Source organism: Camarhynchus parvulus, chromosome 7 (genome assembly GCF_901933205.1).
Source record: "Camarhynchus parvulus chromosome 7, STF_HiC, whole genome shotgun sequence".
Lineage (NCBI taxonomy): Eukaryota > Metazoa > Chordata > Aves > Passeriformes > Thraupidae > Camarhynchus > Camarhynchus parvulus.
The window spans coordinates 19,653,577-19,669,386 of NC_044577.1; the positions used below are offsets into that span (position 1 = coordinate 19,653,577).

General features: G+C 39.2%; 1 protein-coding gene across 5 annotated transcripts in view; it reads right to left on the reverse strand.

The window, feature by feature from the left end:
* The window catches only part of CSRNP3 (cysteine and serine rich nuclear protein 3), a 96,307-nt gene that overhangs the window by 29,321 nt on the left and 51,176 nt on the right, over window positions 1-15,810 (reverse strand). Inside the window, exon 1 of one of the 5 annotated variants that reach the window (XM_030952933.1) lies at window positions 11,085-11,384. The exons of 3 other annotated variants lie outside the window; for them this stretch is intronic. The gene's annotated coding sequence lies outside the window, so the exon portion shown is untranslated. Of the gene's footprint in view, window positions 1-9,456; window positions 9,610-11,084; window positions 11,385-15,810 lie in introns of those variants that run through there. One more of the 5 variants, XM_030952934.1, reaches the window with a different exon arrangement.

The window sequence follows — 15,810 nt, forward strand, 5'->3', positions numbered from 1 at the left end:
TGTTTACTATTCAGATTCTTCAAATTCTGAGTTAATAATCCCCAGAAAAAGATGCAGAATTCCATCAGAAGGTGTAGCTCATGAGAATAGAGGGAGCACTGGTCCCCAGTACAGCCAACACATGCCTGGTCTTGGAACTGGTGCCATATTTCCTCAGGCTAGAAAACAAGAACAGAGGGGTGATGTGCCATCTCAACAGGTACGTTTTGACACCTCACAGCTATAGCTGTGTCCCACCTGAAAGGGCACAGGGACATACAAATACATACAAATGGCTGATTATTGCCTGCTGACAGTGAAAGCAACAGCTGCTTTCACTGGAGTAACCAGAAACTTTGAAATTACTCCAATGTCCTTGTCACTGATCGTCCCTCAGACCAAAACCCCCTTCCTAGAAGGCTCTGCCAATCTGTCACCAAATTGTCTTCTTTAAAGGCATGTGAGCTTTTCCAGGGTCTCACTTTCAAGTTCCCTAACATAAAGGCACTTCTGCACGTACCCAAAGTTACAGAGATTTGAGATATCTGAATCTGTTGAGGTCTCCCTGGAAGCCTGAAACTTCGTGTTCTTCCAAGTAAGGTGTCCAAGAACAAAAGGAAAATCTATTATGAGTGCAAAGCATGTTGAGAAGGAAAAGGGACCAAACCCATGAGCAATCGTTTATGTACCCAAAGGGTGGTAAATACAGTACAGCACTTGGCTGCTATCTGTGCCCACCCTCTTTGGACTATGAATCTTGGCATTATTTTCTATACAGCAAAATGGTCTCCACCTAAACAAAGGACTAGGATGCTCTCCACTAAGCTATAGCTTAGGAGCAGCAGGTACTGAACAACAGACTCTGCTCTCCAGCACCCGGGTGGATTTCTTAGCTGTGCTGCTGTGTAAATTAACAAGTGACCCATTCAGCAGCAGATCTTTACAAGAAAGATGTTTTGAGATGAAGAGTGACCTGTGCTCTGCTCTTGAAAGGGAAGGTCAGAGTACCTCCCTTCAGGAGGTACTGGACTGTGACTGTGGAGCACAGGGAGCTCCAACAGCACAAGCCATGGTTCCATGCTGAAGGGTAACCACATGGACACCGGGGATTAAAACATTTCTCTCTCCAGCATCTAACCTCCAAGTGCCTTGCTTCTTACTTCATTAAGCAAACCTGACTTAGAGACTAATCCTGAAACCTTACTCAGAAGCAGAAGACCTGCAGTCCTCAATGGCCACAGCCAAACCTCAGCACAAGAGAAAAACCATTCCTGCTCAAAGAGCCATTGGAAGGACAGGGAATTTTACAGCCATCTCCACACTGCTAGGAAACACGCACTCCTCCCTACACCTTGCACCTCTGCATCAGTAAAGAGGAGCTTTGCTGGCTCTGTAATTCTGCCTTGTCTTCAAATACAATGGGATTATGATCAATTCTAAAACACTTCAAAAAGAAATGTTTGATACACAAAGCAGATGTATTCAATAATAGGATCTCTGGGGGAATGACAGTTTGGCTTATTAATTACCAAAATTCTGTTTCTGAACATAAATTTCCCCCTTCTCCCCCCTTCAATAAAAGGCAACTGAATTCCTTTAATTCATCTTTTGGACTCCTTAAAATCAACTTTTCTCTCTAAAAGCTTTAATTACATCTTTAAAGCGTTACATTTGCATATCCCAGCCAACGTAACATCAAAATCACAATTTCAATATCTAGTCAGAACTTCCCTGTGAGGAAATACACCTTATATTACACAATGCTTGCTTTAATTGAGAAAGCTTTAGCTCTTGGGATTAGAGTTACACAGTATGTAGCTGTAGCCTACATGCTTTCTTTCAAAAGTATTTCCAGGCATTATGACTTCAAATGCAGAGGAAGCGTAGTGAAAGTGTCAACAGTGAGACTGCCAAGGGCATGGTCGGAAGAAATGGCTACAACAATTTAAATGGCTAAACAAATATAGGCTAAAAGTCAAGTCAAGGGTAAAGATATAAACTCATACTGCCTCTGGCAGGAATCAATTATGCTGGCTATTCTGACCTCTAAATGGCTTCTTCTGGAGAGGGAACATGAAAAGCTTACTCTCACTCTCTCGCTTTTTACCTATTTTCTCTCATCTTCATTACAAGTTACATATGTATGTTCCACATGTCTAAACTTGGCAAAAATATTTAAAAAGGAGAAAGCGATAAAGTGTTTTATCTGCATTAAAAACCAATGATAGTTAAAGCATTCTCGCTCCAAAGAACATTACTGAAAAGACTTGAAATTCTTAGTAGAGACATTTTGAGAAATGTCACAGATGTGCCTAAAAACATGAAAAATTGCCTAAATTAGTTGGGTTTTGAAAATGGTAATTCAGATCGAGTAACACCACAATGAAAGAGGCAAAACTGAAGAAAGAAAAAATCATGAGAAGGGACTGAAGCAAAAGGTTATGAAAAGATTCCTTTCCTACAGAAGTGGGACTCTCTCAGACAAAAATACTGGTTTCAAATTTCCTTCACTATTTAAAAGAAATATAAATGGAATAGCAAAGTCATGCTCTGTCATGATCACTGGAGGCCAGTTATAAAGAAGGTGGTATACAGAAATACAGGCGTCCTCAAAGTTGAGTGTTACCATTCAGTGGTGTTCATCTGTGCTATGTATCTGAACAGATAGCTAAGGTTTTGCATTAGCTCAGCTCACTTTGAACAAGCAGCACAAGCAGCAAAAGCAGATCAGCTGTACTAATATACACAGCTTTTGAGCAGAACTAATCTGTGGAGCAGAACACTGCCCTAACACAGACCATTTGCAGCACCCCTGTGAAATACATCTTTAGATTCAACAGGCACCTAGGAAGTGTAAATACACACTTCTTTGGATATCAAAATAAATACACAGTAGAGGGTTATAAGATAGAAAAATTATGCTATTTAGTAATTATTCTTTATTTAACTGAAAATTTTGTTGCTCTTCTAACATTGGTGTTCTTCTGTCATACACTGGTAAAATTTAATTACGTATATACATTTAACGTACATGCTTACTATGCTTTAACAAATGTTGATAATAAGAACTCACCACAGAAGTGGCATGAAAAAGGGTCTCAGCTTATTATGCACCAAATCCTGTGATATTGAGGACCTGCCTGTGCTCAGCCAGCAGCCATTTGCGTTTCAGTGCTGCTGCAGCGTTACACAACAGACATGCTCAGCACGTTCCCTAATGGACACTGTTTCAACTCTCCTCCCTTCAGCGCTCAAATTCAGCTTGGCAGATGATTTTGACCAACCTCATGCCTTTGCCTTGTCACATCCACTCAAAAAAAGGCACAGCTACAGGAATACCTTCTACTGTTCCTGTGCAAGCACTGACAGATCTGGGTGCTCCAGGAGTTTCCAGGTTCAGTGAGGGAACACATGAAAAAGAGTGTGGAGCCCCAGTACTTCAACAGTCAGATTATATTCTTTGGACTTCAGCAACAAGACATTTAAAATTTATTGTATGATCTTGGTTCTTTGCATCAAATGGCTTATAAGGAACCAATCAAAAGATTTTTGACTGATGGGTTTTTTAAATTTTTTTCCTTTTTTTCCTTCTCTCTTTTTTTTAAAACACTGAAAGCATAAAAATCTCTAATAACAGTTTGTTTTTATCTTTTTAATAAATGCTGACATTAGAAAGAACATAATTAACCCAATTCTCTAATAAAATCTGTGCTGTGCATATTTTAAAGACACCAAGTAAATATTTGGCACAGCTATTAGTAGTCATGTAAAGTTACAGACTGGCTTCTTTGGTAGCTCAAAACTCTGTTGCTATTTTTTACTATAAAGCTGAAAGAAAATGGTCGAAACTAAACAGCTAGGAAAATATCAGAAAACACATTATTTTCATCAGCAGAAGTATCTGAGGAAGAATAAAACAGGCCCTTAAAAACAAAAAAAAATTTGGTCACCAGGAGCCAACATTCAATTGCCACCAATGAAATGAATGTAGCTCCATGGCATGACAGTAAAATCATGACTTCATTCAAGGCTTGGCTACAAGTACAGCCAAAATTAGTAAAAATAAGTTTAAGTGCATCTTTCTCCCTAGACAATAAAGTCAATAAAACTATTCGTACTGGAAAATATAAATTATTAATATCTACTGGAAGGCTCTGATGTTTTGAAATTGCTATCTTCAAAAATAGCTTTATGGCTATAATAATTCAAGCTTTCTATCTAGATCAAGGACAATGTACAACCAAAATATAATGCTACAATCTGCACTTTTCATGCACACCCAAGACAGTCCTAAGTATATATTCAAGTCCACAAAAAAAATTACACAAAAATAGAAGATGTAAAATTGCTATTTGTTTCTAGGATTTGCTTTTTGACTTTGCACCATTCATGGTGTATCTATTTAACTCTGAAAAACAATACATTTATTTTTTTTAAAGCTGGATATTTTTAGAAATAATCTTATTTCACAATTAAACACTGAGGAGGGAAATTATCCAAAAAAAGCCCCCTTAACATACACAACAAATTACTGAATGCAGGAAACAGTGAATTCATACAACACAACCGTGAAGTCGTCTTCTGCCACTGACATATATGTAAGGAATTGACAGTTGACCTAATCTTCTAAGAAGGACACAAGGTAAAAATAAGCTACTCAGCTATCAGCTAAAAATGAGAAGAATTTAAAAAAAAAAAAAAAAAAAGAAGAAAAAATCAGAGAAACGAGTGGACCTTTACTATTTATGGATTTGTCTCTCCTGGATGGATTACCCAAGGCCCAGTATGAGGGCTGCTTCACTGATGCTCTTCCCCAGGGTCATGGTGTTTGGGCTTTATGTGGTTACTTTGATAATCAGGGTCTTAGCCACAGTGCAAATTGTTTTTTACTGGTGTGAACTAGCAATCTGCCTTTCCCATCTCACCACCCATTTGCACAATACTTGAAGAAGATTAACTGCTTCTGCTTCAAGCTCAGCTGATACGAGCTAACAGGTTAAAAAAACTAATTAGGAAAATATGATAGACGTATCGAACAATATGACAGGCACAGAGAAAGCATAACTGCACAAACCTAATTTCCTTACAAAATGAGTCAAAAAGATCAGTCACACTAAGATTTCAAAGTCTCAGATTTAGTGACCATGGTCAATAGAATGAGATTTTTTTTTTTTATGAAGAGGGACAAAATATGCATAATCAATAAAGTAAAACGTTTCTCTGTAAACCAGTAGTATTCTCTGTATTTTCAATAACTGAAAACCTCAAAAATTATTTTAAAAGCATATATTCAATTACTGGCAAAATTTCCAATAGTAATTTCATATTTGTGGCCAGCAAAAATTCCCCAGAGGTCCTTACTCACCTGTACATAATCAACACAAAGGCACCCAAAGGAAGGGCCCGTGGTGCTAACACAACATGACAGACCACAGTAAGACAGACCTGAAATTACATTCCCAGCTGTTAAAACTGAATGTTGACTCTCTTTACTTTTTTTTATGCTAAAGAAAATTTGGTTTATGCCTGTAGTGACTTGTATACTAATAAACATGTCTAAGAATTCTTTTCAGTTCCCTTTATAATTCAAAGCTGAAAACTTCCTTAGAAAGCTGACAGAAGAGCTGCAGGTCTAATAACAAGCATGTTCCCATGCAATTCCCAAGGCACTCTTGTCACTGAGACAATGATGAATAGGAGCTGAGCAGCGAGCCCACTGCCATCTCATTGCCTGACTTGTAAGCACCTTATGACCATTCAGCACCACTTCAGCCAGGGGAGTCTGCTGGGACAAAATTAATTATCTGCCCTACGCTCTCCTGAAAGCACTGCTGTGAAGGTATGTGGCTTACACTTCCAACCTGAAGTGGGTTCTTTTTATTATTTGATGTATTTCGCTTTATTACATCTCTGATCACCCTGTCTTTTCCAAAGGAGCTAAAAAGGTTAATACTGTGCAGTTTCCGCTTTTCCATTTTATTAATGAATAGATGTTTGTTTAGAAGCAAGAGTAGGTGAGAAGCATAATAGTAAACAACTGAGCAATTTAATTGAAAGCTACAAAGTTAAACCTCTGTCTACTCTGAAAGTGAATTCTTCCATAAAGACTCTGGTACAAGACAGGAGAACAATGGCAACTCTAGGAGTCAATTCCCCCCCGAGTCGTGGGATTTCCCTCCCTGCCCCTAAAATAAAATATTTAAAAGTTTAAAATGTTTGCTTGAGAATAGCCTGCTCAGCTGTCACAGTCCATGTTGGAAGTAAGCAGTGCTACCATTCGATGTCCACTCTAAAAACAATTAACAAATACATTTTGTGGCTTTCAGCATTTTTTGTTTACCCTATCACCCCCACACAATGGCATTTACTAGAGATGGCTATCGCTTAGGAAGTGCAACTAAAACATCTGCAATCCAGCTTCCTTGTTAACACATTCATGATACATTTAAAGCAGACTCTGTTCAATAGTGACAAAGAACAGATTTTAAATCACTAAGAAGTTCATCATCAAATGTTCACTAAGAAGTTCATAATATCCCTATTCCAAACGCCCGACCTCCTCCTGCAGCAGCACCGTGTCAGCCTATTCCATCATCCCAGGAGGAGCAGCCAGGAGCTCCTCAGGTGGGACAGGCCACGGGCACCGCACAGCCCGGCCCCGCTCACAGCAGCCCGGGCAGATGTGTTAGAGAGGGAAGCCTTGTTCCCGAGATGTGTTAGAGAGAGAAGCCTTGTTCCCGAGATGTGTTAGAGAGGGAAGCCTTGTTCCCGAGATGTGTTAGAGAGGGAAGCTTGTTCCCGAGATGTGTTAGAGAGGGAAGCCTTGTTCCCGAGCTGGGTCCCTTGTTCAGCTTTTAGGGGCCTGGGGCCCCGCGTCGGCCCCCCGCCGCACACACAGCGCCGGCCCCGCAGCGCGCCCGCAGCCCGGGCTCGGCCCACAGCCTCCATCCCCCGGCAGCACGGCCAAAATATCACCTCCTTATAGGCATGCACAGAAATGATGTGCCAGAATTGAATAAATAAATGTAATGAAGGGGCAGCATGCTAATGAGAGCTACAAATACCACAGAGGCTTATTTACTCTGCAGCCTCCCACTACATAATGGTATCGCTGCTTGCATTTCCTCATCAAAATCCAACAACCACACGAGAAGGAGAAGCTGCCATCGGTAAATGATGTTGTAGCTCCTGCCTGTATCCCTCAGAACGACTGATCAGGGTCAGGCTCCATACTCTGCAGCCCACATTTCCTACTTCACATTAGACAATGGAATAAATATGCAAATCCCTGCTGCTTATGGAAGACCAGGATACAAACCAGCCCCAAATCAATCAGGACTTCAACTTATATATTCCACGAAATTATTTATAAAGTACTAAACAACAGCCATGGATCTTTTCATCTGAAAGCCTGAATGCAAATTGTCCAATGCATTTGGATGCTAGTTTCTAAGAAGTATCCTTGCTTATATTTTGGCGTTTAAGCATAGAAAAACCTTAAAAAAATCAAGCAGCTCCTCTTCTTTTTATCCTTAACTTTACAATATTTAAGTTGTCCACTTACATGTATTAAGTGAATTTTTCATCAAATTGTTACAGCAATACAAGCTTTTACTCCTTTTCCCATTTTCCTTTTTTTTTTTTTTTTGTGGAAAAATTATTTGAAGTAATGGAAAACTGAAGCAGAGGTGCTAAAAATACAAACCTCTTTTTTGTAGGGTGGGTGTAGAGATAGGGGAGCTGTAGGAAAGAATTATATGCAAATGTGGGGGAAGAAAAAGGCTACAATTTTCCAGTTTGTTTTTTTTTTTTTATAAATTACTCACATCTCCCATTTATCACAAGTTTCATTAGAATACTGTATCCATATCTGTGGAGAGATGTAGAAATTAAAGACATGCTATTTATCCCAGAGCTGTTTTAACCCAGTAAATATTTTTGTTTTCTGTACATTTGTAGATAAATCGTTTCTGTTTTTTATCTACACTCAAACCCTTTTCCAGGGTCAAAAAAGCCTAGAAAAGAGCAATGAAGCAACAGTGATCAAAACTCACTGGTAGGACTTTAAGTGGTATCAGCATTTTAAAGATGTGATGGTGTTTGGGGATATTTTACTGAGGAAAGGGTACATCTATAATCCAGTTTTTCTCAGCATCATGTCCAGCCCAGAGCAAGAGAAAAAAGAGATATTAACAGACTGCATGTAAATGTATCTTTAAGACATCTTTACCAATGCTGCAATTTTATTATAGCTGCCTTGCTTCAGCCTGACTTTCCACCTGCTTGTTCAAAGGGAAAACATCTCTAAACGTCAAGGTTCAGTTACTAGAAGTACATTTTAAGAGCAAGCAAAAGTTTTAGATGAGACAATCATCTGTTGCTATCTCAGGGAAAATATTTAAGCTTTGGAATTAAGTTTCCAAACATTTGCCACTGTGTACTCTAAACCATGACTTACATGTCTTCAATTTATATTGAACTTAAACTTCATTCAGTCAACTACTGCATCTGTCTAAAGCAAGATAAATGTAAATTCCTCTTTCTGGTAAACAATGAAGACCAAAAATCTAAGATACACAGTTACCACTGCATCCTCAAACCAAAACACTGCACACCAGATTTGGGCTCCTCAGATCCAGAAGTAAATTGATATAGTGTAATTAACACAAAACTCCAGTAACATGAGAGATCAAAATCACGCCTCTGTCTCCAAAATGCCGGATACGTACATAAGGATTTGGTTCTATTAATGATTCTAAAAGAAACTCAACAGCCACCATTCAAATTGCAGCATAAAATGTTTACATAATCACAGCTTCAATAGAGTTTAGATGGGGTAAAGAAAAGTATGTCTTAAAATTACCATTACTTGGTAGCAACACAGAACACCTTTTTGCTTCAGGAATTTTTTCTTTAAGCTTTCTTAAAAAACTTGACCCTGGGAGTGTTTTAGAATATGAAGAGCCTAATCCACAGAAAATACGTTTGTTTTATTGTTTCTTTCCTATATATATAGACAAGACAGGTGTATTTCAAAGTTGTGATTCCATTGTAACAGTGGGAATGTTGCTCTGTAGAGACGCTCCTATTGTTATTTTACTGCACACTGTTAATTTTATCTCTGTATGCACTTACTGTAAGTACCTAACCACCTCATAAATTTAAATTTAAAATCCACCATACTCATTTTAGATGAATATAATAATTATATGATAATTGTATGACTGTATATTGCTGTATATTCTCCATTTAAATTAGCATAGAGTGACATGTTCAGTGTTATCTCATCCAATCTTTCAGTACATACTGCAGGTGTTACTGCGATATTACCAGGGTTCTCTGTAAAATAAATTAATAGCTGCACATAAGTACAGTGAAAAAGTATTTTCACATATCCTTTCTGATCTATTGTCTAAAACGCGAACAGGCCTGCGTTCTGAGATGCCAAGCTGTATCAGGATTGTAATATAAAATTACCTTTTATAGGAGAACCGTTTTAAAGCAGGGACTGCAAAGCACCTTCGCTTAGGTATCAGCGATATTTGCGAATGGAAAATGATGCCCTTAAAGCCAAAGCACATTTCCGACGGCCAAAGCGCGCGGGCCGCGCGGCCCCGGCCCCGCCCGCAGCGCAGGCAGCCGCGGAGGCAGCCGGGCCCCGGCCGGTCCCGTGCCCGTGCCCGTGTGCGGCCGCGCTGCCGCGGAGGGGCCGGAGCAGCCGCGGCTCCGCCGCCCGGCCCGCGCCCGCCGTACCTGCACGCGCCCTCCGCGCGCCGGCGCCCCGCCCCTGCATTTGCATGGCCCGGCCCCCCCGCCGCGGGGCATGCTGGGCACGGCCCCCGCCCCTCGCCCCGGGCCCGCCGAGCCGGGCGGCAGCGCCCGCGCCCCCCGCCCCGAACCGGGCCAGCGCCGCCCGCCCGGCGCGGCCGTTCCATGGGAGAGCCGCTGCTCCCGCCCCCGACTCTGCAACCGCAGCCCGGGCTCCCTTCCCCTTCTCCCTTTCTTTAATTACCGAGGGCGGGCAGCGCGGGCTCCGCCGTGCCCGCACAAAGCGAACCGGTACGGACGGACCGCCAGCGCAGCGCGCCGGGCCCTGCGCCTCCCGCAAGGCCACAGCCACAGAACAAACGGGCTCCTTATAAAGCACATTTCTCCCTTGGAATCATAAGTGCACATGAAAAGAGATACTGTTCTCTACATTTCGAGTTTTGTTTCTTTATTTCCCCAATCGCTTTTCAAGGGCTCCATCTCCTTCCTGCTAAAATACTCCCCAAAAATCAGCATAACCAATTTACGATCTTCAGCACTCAGAAAAGAAAGAAAAAAAACCCAAGCCCAATACTGTAAAGAAATTTAAGGAATAAAACTTTTACATTGTTAATTTCTATATGATGTGAAATCACCATGATTTTGCATCTATCCTCATTAAGAAAAATAGGCCACAGAAATCTTTGGGAGCAGTTTTCAAAAAATAAAATAATTATGTATAATTAACTAAGAACTACTATGAGAAATAATTACTTGCTCGAAAAATAATAACATATTTTACATTAACATTACAGTGAAATGCATGCAGAGGGTTATAATGTATCACTCCCATACGTATACAATTGCATTAAAAATAACACAAAACATCACTTCCAAAAATTTCCAAGGAGAATGTGGAGGGAAAAAATCCCATGTAAGTGCACTGTAAGATATGCTCTAATGTTACATTATGTTTAACCAAACACAAACACTACAGATCTCCTACTGAGAAAGAATTAGTCTTGAATACATAGCAGAGTAATAGATTGTTGTTACTAAATATTTTATGATATTGGTAAATGATCCATCTAGCATAAATTTAATTTTACTTGCTATCCCATTTTTCATGCACAATTGAAGTTTGAATTGCCTAGGAATAATGGTAAAAACATTTTTACAATGAATTTGATCACAGAACTTACACAATTTATTTAGCTTGGTATCAGACTATGTGCATCCTTCCAATTCCACCGTACAAAATGAAAAAACCCTGGTTTTATTAACAATAAAGAAATAGCAAAGAACCCATTTATATTTAAAACACTGAAGTGTGTGAAGAATCTATAAAAAAAACTGACCTGTTCAAATTGTTGTTTTTCCAATCCATGCACTGTTTTTATTAATTAGGAACCAAACCAGATTGATCGTCATTTTATAACGTTTGACATATTCACTGTCTTCCCACTTCCAGCAGAATCTTCTTAAATTTCCCAGCACTGTGTTTTATTGCTGGTACCATATGCTTTATTGTTCAGCCACAAGAGCTTCACTCTGCACAAAGACTCATTACCTACTGCTTGCTGAGCAGCTTCGGGCTCACTGAGGCTGCCTGTGTGATCACATGGGAGTTTTGTCTGAGAAAGCCAGGCATGCCACTGATTTCACCGGCTACGGATATTTTTATCAGCTGAGGTCTACTATGAGGAAGGAATAACAAATTCTAAGGCTTCTTTAGTTCATTAAGACAGCAGTTGTTATGGAAATCCCCTGAACTTTTTTTTTTAATTATTATTATGATTCCCACTGTAATGCTGGTCCAAGAAGAAATTCAAGAGATTTGTTACAAGTAATTTTTTCTTGTGGGGAGTGGCACAAGCCATGCATTGTCTGCATCACTCTGCACACAGTACACACTGAAATTAATATTCTGAAGAGGTAATATTTTGCCAACACTTAATCTGCCAGTGTTTATCCTTTATGTGGAGGACAAGCTTCCAAATGAAAAATTATACCTAAAAAACAGCCCCTTAATTTAAATTTGTCTCATCAGTCAAGGGCATTATCGTGTAATCTTTGGTCTTAAAATGAGTTTTGCTGGCTTCACTGAGGCTACTCAGGTGAATAAGAATTGGCCATTTGGGCAGGGATTACTCTCAAATCCAAATGACAAATTATGTAATACAGTGAAGTCTAATCTCTTCTTGGTAATATTTGGTGATGCTCTGGGGTTTGTTTATGTGTGTGTGCATGCGTGCGTTTGGTTGGTTGGCTTGGGTTTTCTTGTTTATTTTAAACAAAAAATATGAATTTAAATAACATTTTATAATGCTTAAAAACATAATATTTACCTGAGTATTTCATATTAGAGTAAGTGAATATCTAGATTCAAATTACAAAAGCCCTTACAGAAAAAGATAAATATTAATTATTTTTTTCACTGATCCATTATCAGTATCAGGGTTCCATGCTAGAATATTTAGTGATAGCTTGATTCCTACTGCAGAGTGAATTCCCTGAGTATTCTAATTTAAAGCTAGCTTTCTACAAACAGCTAGTGATGATAAATGAACATCTCTCCTCCGCCCTGAAAACTCGTATTGAACACACAATTATCCATAATATTAACATTGCAAAGATGCAGCTATTCTACAAAATAGTCAATTATCTCTAGAATAATTCAGAGCATTTTGATAACATGAGATAGCAAAAGAAACTGTTTTCTCATTAACGTTCCACAAATGAAATACCTCCTTATTCTATTTAAGATCTCTCTCATTAGAATAAATGACAGCTTGTAGCTCATGGTTGGCATTATTCTGGTCCTGTCAAAGTCAGTGGAAGTTTTGCTGCTGATTTGCATGGAAGAAGGGACAAGCATGACTAACAGATTCATTCGCCTTACCATGTCGTCATGCAAATCAATGACAAAACTCATTTCTTTATTGTTCTTGGCATCTCGCTCAGTTTGTATTATTATGGTTTTGTAACAGTTGATACGCAGTCTCTGTGATTACACTGAATTATACAAGATGGTTAGCAAAGGATTCAGAATTACCTACAGCTAAATCCAGTAATGAGTATCTTCTACACTCTCACATTCATTTCAGTTTTTTAAAAATGCCATTATCAAGAGTGAGTGTATTCTGAAGTGCTACCATTTTCATCTATCCAAAGACAAGGACTGAGCAGATGTTTTGTGGCTGAGAACCTTCCATGTCTCTTAGGCAGGAAACACTCTTGTGTGTACATTAATGAGAAGAAATGAAAGCAGACTAGAAAGATTGCTAACGAGCAGCTGGTTTAGCTACAGCTATGCATATTTTTTTCCCCTGGCGATACCACTGATGATGTCACAATGCTCATGTAGGAAGACATAAACAAAAGGCAGGCATTTTTGCTGCAGTGGCACTAGGAGAAAAAAGAAAACTCAAGCGTTTGACAGATGGAAAGAAAAAAAACTGGTCAGGAAAAGAGTACTATTGTCACATTTTTCTCTGTATGTTGTTATATACACTATGGAACAGTCCTCAAATCCTGAAAGGTGGTTAGAGGAAAACACGTTCAAGGACATGATACAGTTAAACCAGTTAGCAGCAATGAGTTGTTTCTGCAGGAGACAATAGCAGCAAGCAGTCTCCATGCTGAGAGGCACCCTCGGTTAATCACTTCTTCAAGGTTGGTGGGGGGAGGGAGGGAAGCTTCAATCCTCCATAGTGGAATTTTGAATTTCTTAAATATAACTTGACATTTTTAGGTAGCTAAATTATATTCCACCCCATCCCGTCCTCTCTTCTAACAGAGTTACTAAATAGAAGGAAGTCTTTGTCAGAGCCACATTGCTGAATTTCTGCCCAGACATACTACTGAGGAAGGGCATTTCTGCCACCACAAAAGGGATTATAGATCACCCAAGAGATTCACACAAGCCAAAACCTAGGCCTCCCTTGTCACTCCACAGAAGGAAGGGGTTCAAATGAGACAATACTTCCTGATATCCCTCCTGTAACAGCCAGGATTTCTTCAGGAGAATCCAAATTCACCTCTCCTTGAAACAAGAGAGGGAGAATACAAATGCTTAGCAGTCTCTTCCACCCAGGGTCTCCCATGGGCGTCAAGGTAAGCAAGGGCTCTCTTTTCTTAAATAAAAGGTTCTTTGTGAATCCAAATGGAAACAAATCAAGAACCTTCTGACCATCTGTAAATATGGGTAAACTGTCAGATCCCACATCTACTTTGTAAGAAAATTAATAGAAACATTCTTATGCTTTCCCATTTCACAGAAGCTACAGCAAAAGTGAATTGGTTAAGGAAATTTGGACTCTGAGTACTCACCATCATTAATAAGTAACGATTTTATAAATCCTGATTTATTCTACTCTATATGCATTTACACTCGAGTACTTTTATAAAGGTTATATGCATTGAAATACATATCTTGGACAGAATTTAAAAACAAATGAAAAACCCCGAACAAACACCCAAAGATGCACAATAACCCAAAGCCAGCCATATATCACAAACCAGACTAAGCCCATGATTTGAACTTCAAATCATTTCCACCTAATACAACTACATTATTTCATTGGGTATCAAACTTTAATTAGTTGTTCAATATCCTATATCATAGTTGAATGAATCACGTAAGAATCAAACTTTTGGGAAAAGCACTATTCATTTTCATTAAACAAAAAGAGACAACTTGCACCGCTCAATGCCTTGTTACTCTGCAAGTTGGAATCCTGTACCTTGCAAAAAAATGCAAGAGGTCTGGTTTCTTCAAGTACCCCAGAAATGTACTAACTTCCATACCAGTTAAGTAAACAGGGGGTTATGCTGAAACTTTTACAGTCTTCTAGTGACAAAAAATATTTGAAGTCCAGGATTTAGAAAATGTATTCAGTGGACCATGCATGCTCTACTCCAGCTCTTACAAACAGCATGGTTCATATGCCATGGCTTGCAGTTTATGAGCTACAACAGCAACAGCAGCAGCTCTAAATGCCTCAGCACTGGCTTTCAGGCTTGGAAATAGATGATTTGTGGTGGCTTCTTTGGTAAGATCTATAAACCTTGCCCATGCAAACTCCTCTAAATTGAATTCGGGATGAGGCATAGCTGAAAACTTCCCATGGAATTGTGCCATTACAGAAGTTCTACAGAGTTAAAAATGCTCACCTAAGGGAAAATAGTGAAATATTAATTAATATAAAGTTACAGTCAGTAACACTGGGGTAGGATAATCTAAAGTATAAATTCTACATATTTCTTTCTAGACCAAATATAACTTAGTCAAATAAATTTCCTCACCTTGGCCCCAAATGTCTTGCTTTCTATAGATCAGTCACAGCTAAACAATCTTCAAGCAGTGTCATGTTGACTGTTCAGTTCCAAATACTAGGGCTTGACAGATTTCCATAGCCTGACATGACAGGAGGAATGACATTCTTTGGGTTCCTGAACTGCATAAATATGAAAATATTACTCATTCATAAATGGCATTCTCAACAAAGAAATACAACCATGTTTTGAAATAAGAGTCTAGTCAGTGAAATGAATGGAAACAGGCAAAATCTATTTGAAAGGTGATATCTTCAGATCAACAGACAGGATGGAGAAAGCAGCTTATAAGTGAGGGGCAGGCCTGTGGCCTGATTTCTGCCACTCTAAAATCTCATCACCAAACTTCATACAGTGACTCCTGGCACATCAATGTAAGGCTGCCATTGCTGTCCTTCACTCCTACTTCTGGAATCCTTACCCTGCCATGCCAATTTAAAGGACACCACCTATAGTTTGCTTTTTTTTCTGACTTTTAATATGTGCTTGACCAGAGGCAGCCTTTTAAATCATGGGGTAAAAAACTGGCACAGAGTAAAAATTAATTCTCTTTACACTTATACTGTGGCATATAGCACAGCTTATCCCTTCCAAATGATTTTCAGCACAAGTCCTGAAAATCCTATTTTTAATGATACATTCTTGTTACATCTTACATAAGATACATTTTTCCAAGATAAAATTAACCTCTTCCAGGCTGATATCCCAGAGGAAAGCACACTTCCTTTCAGAAAAGAGAGCTGAAAG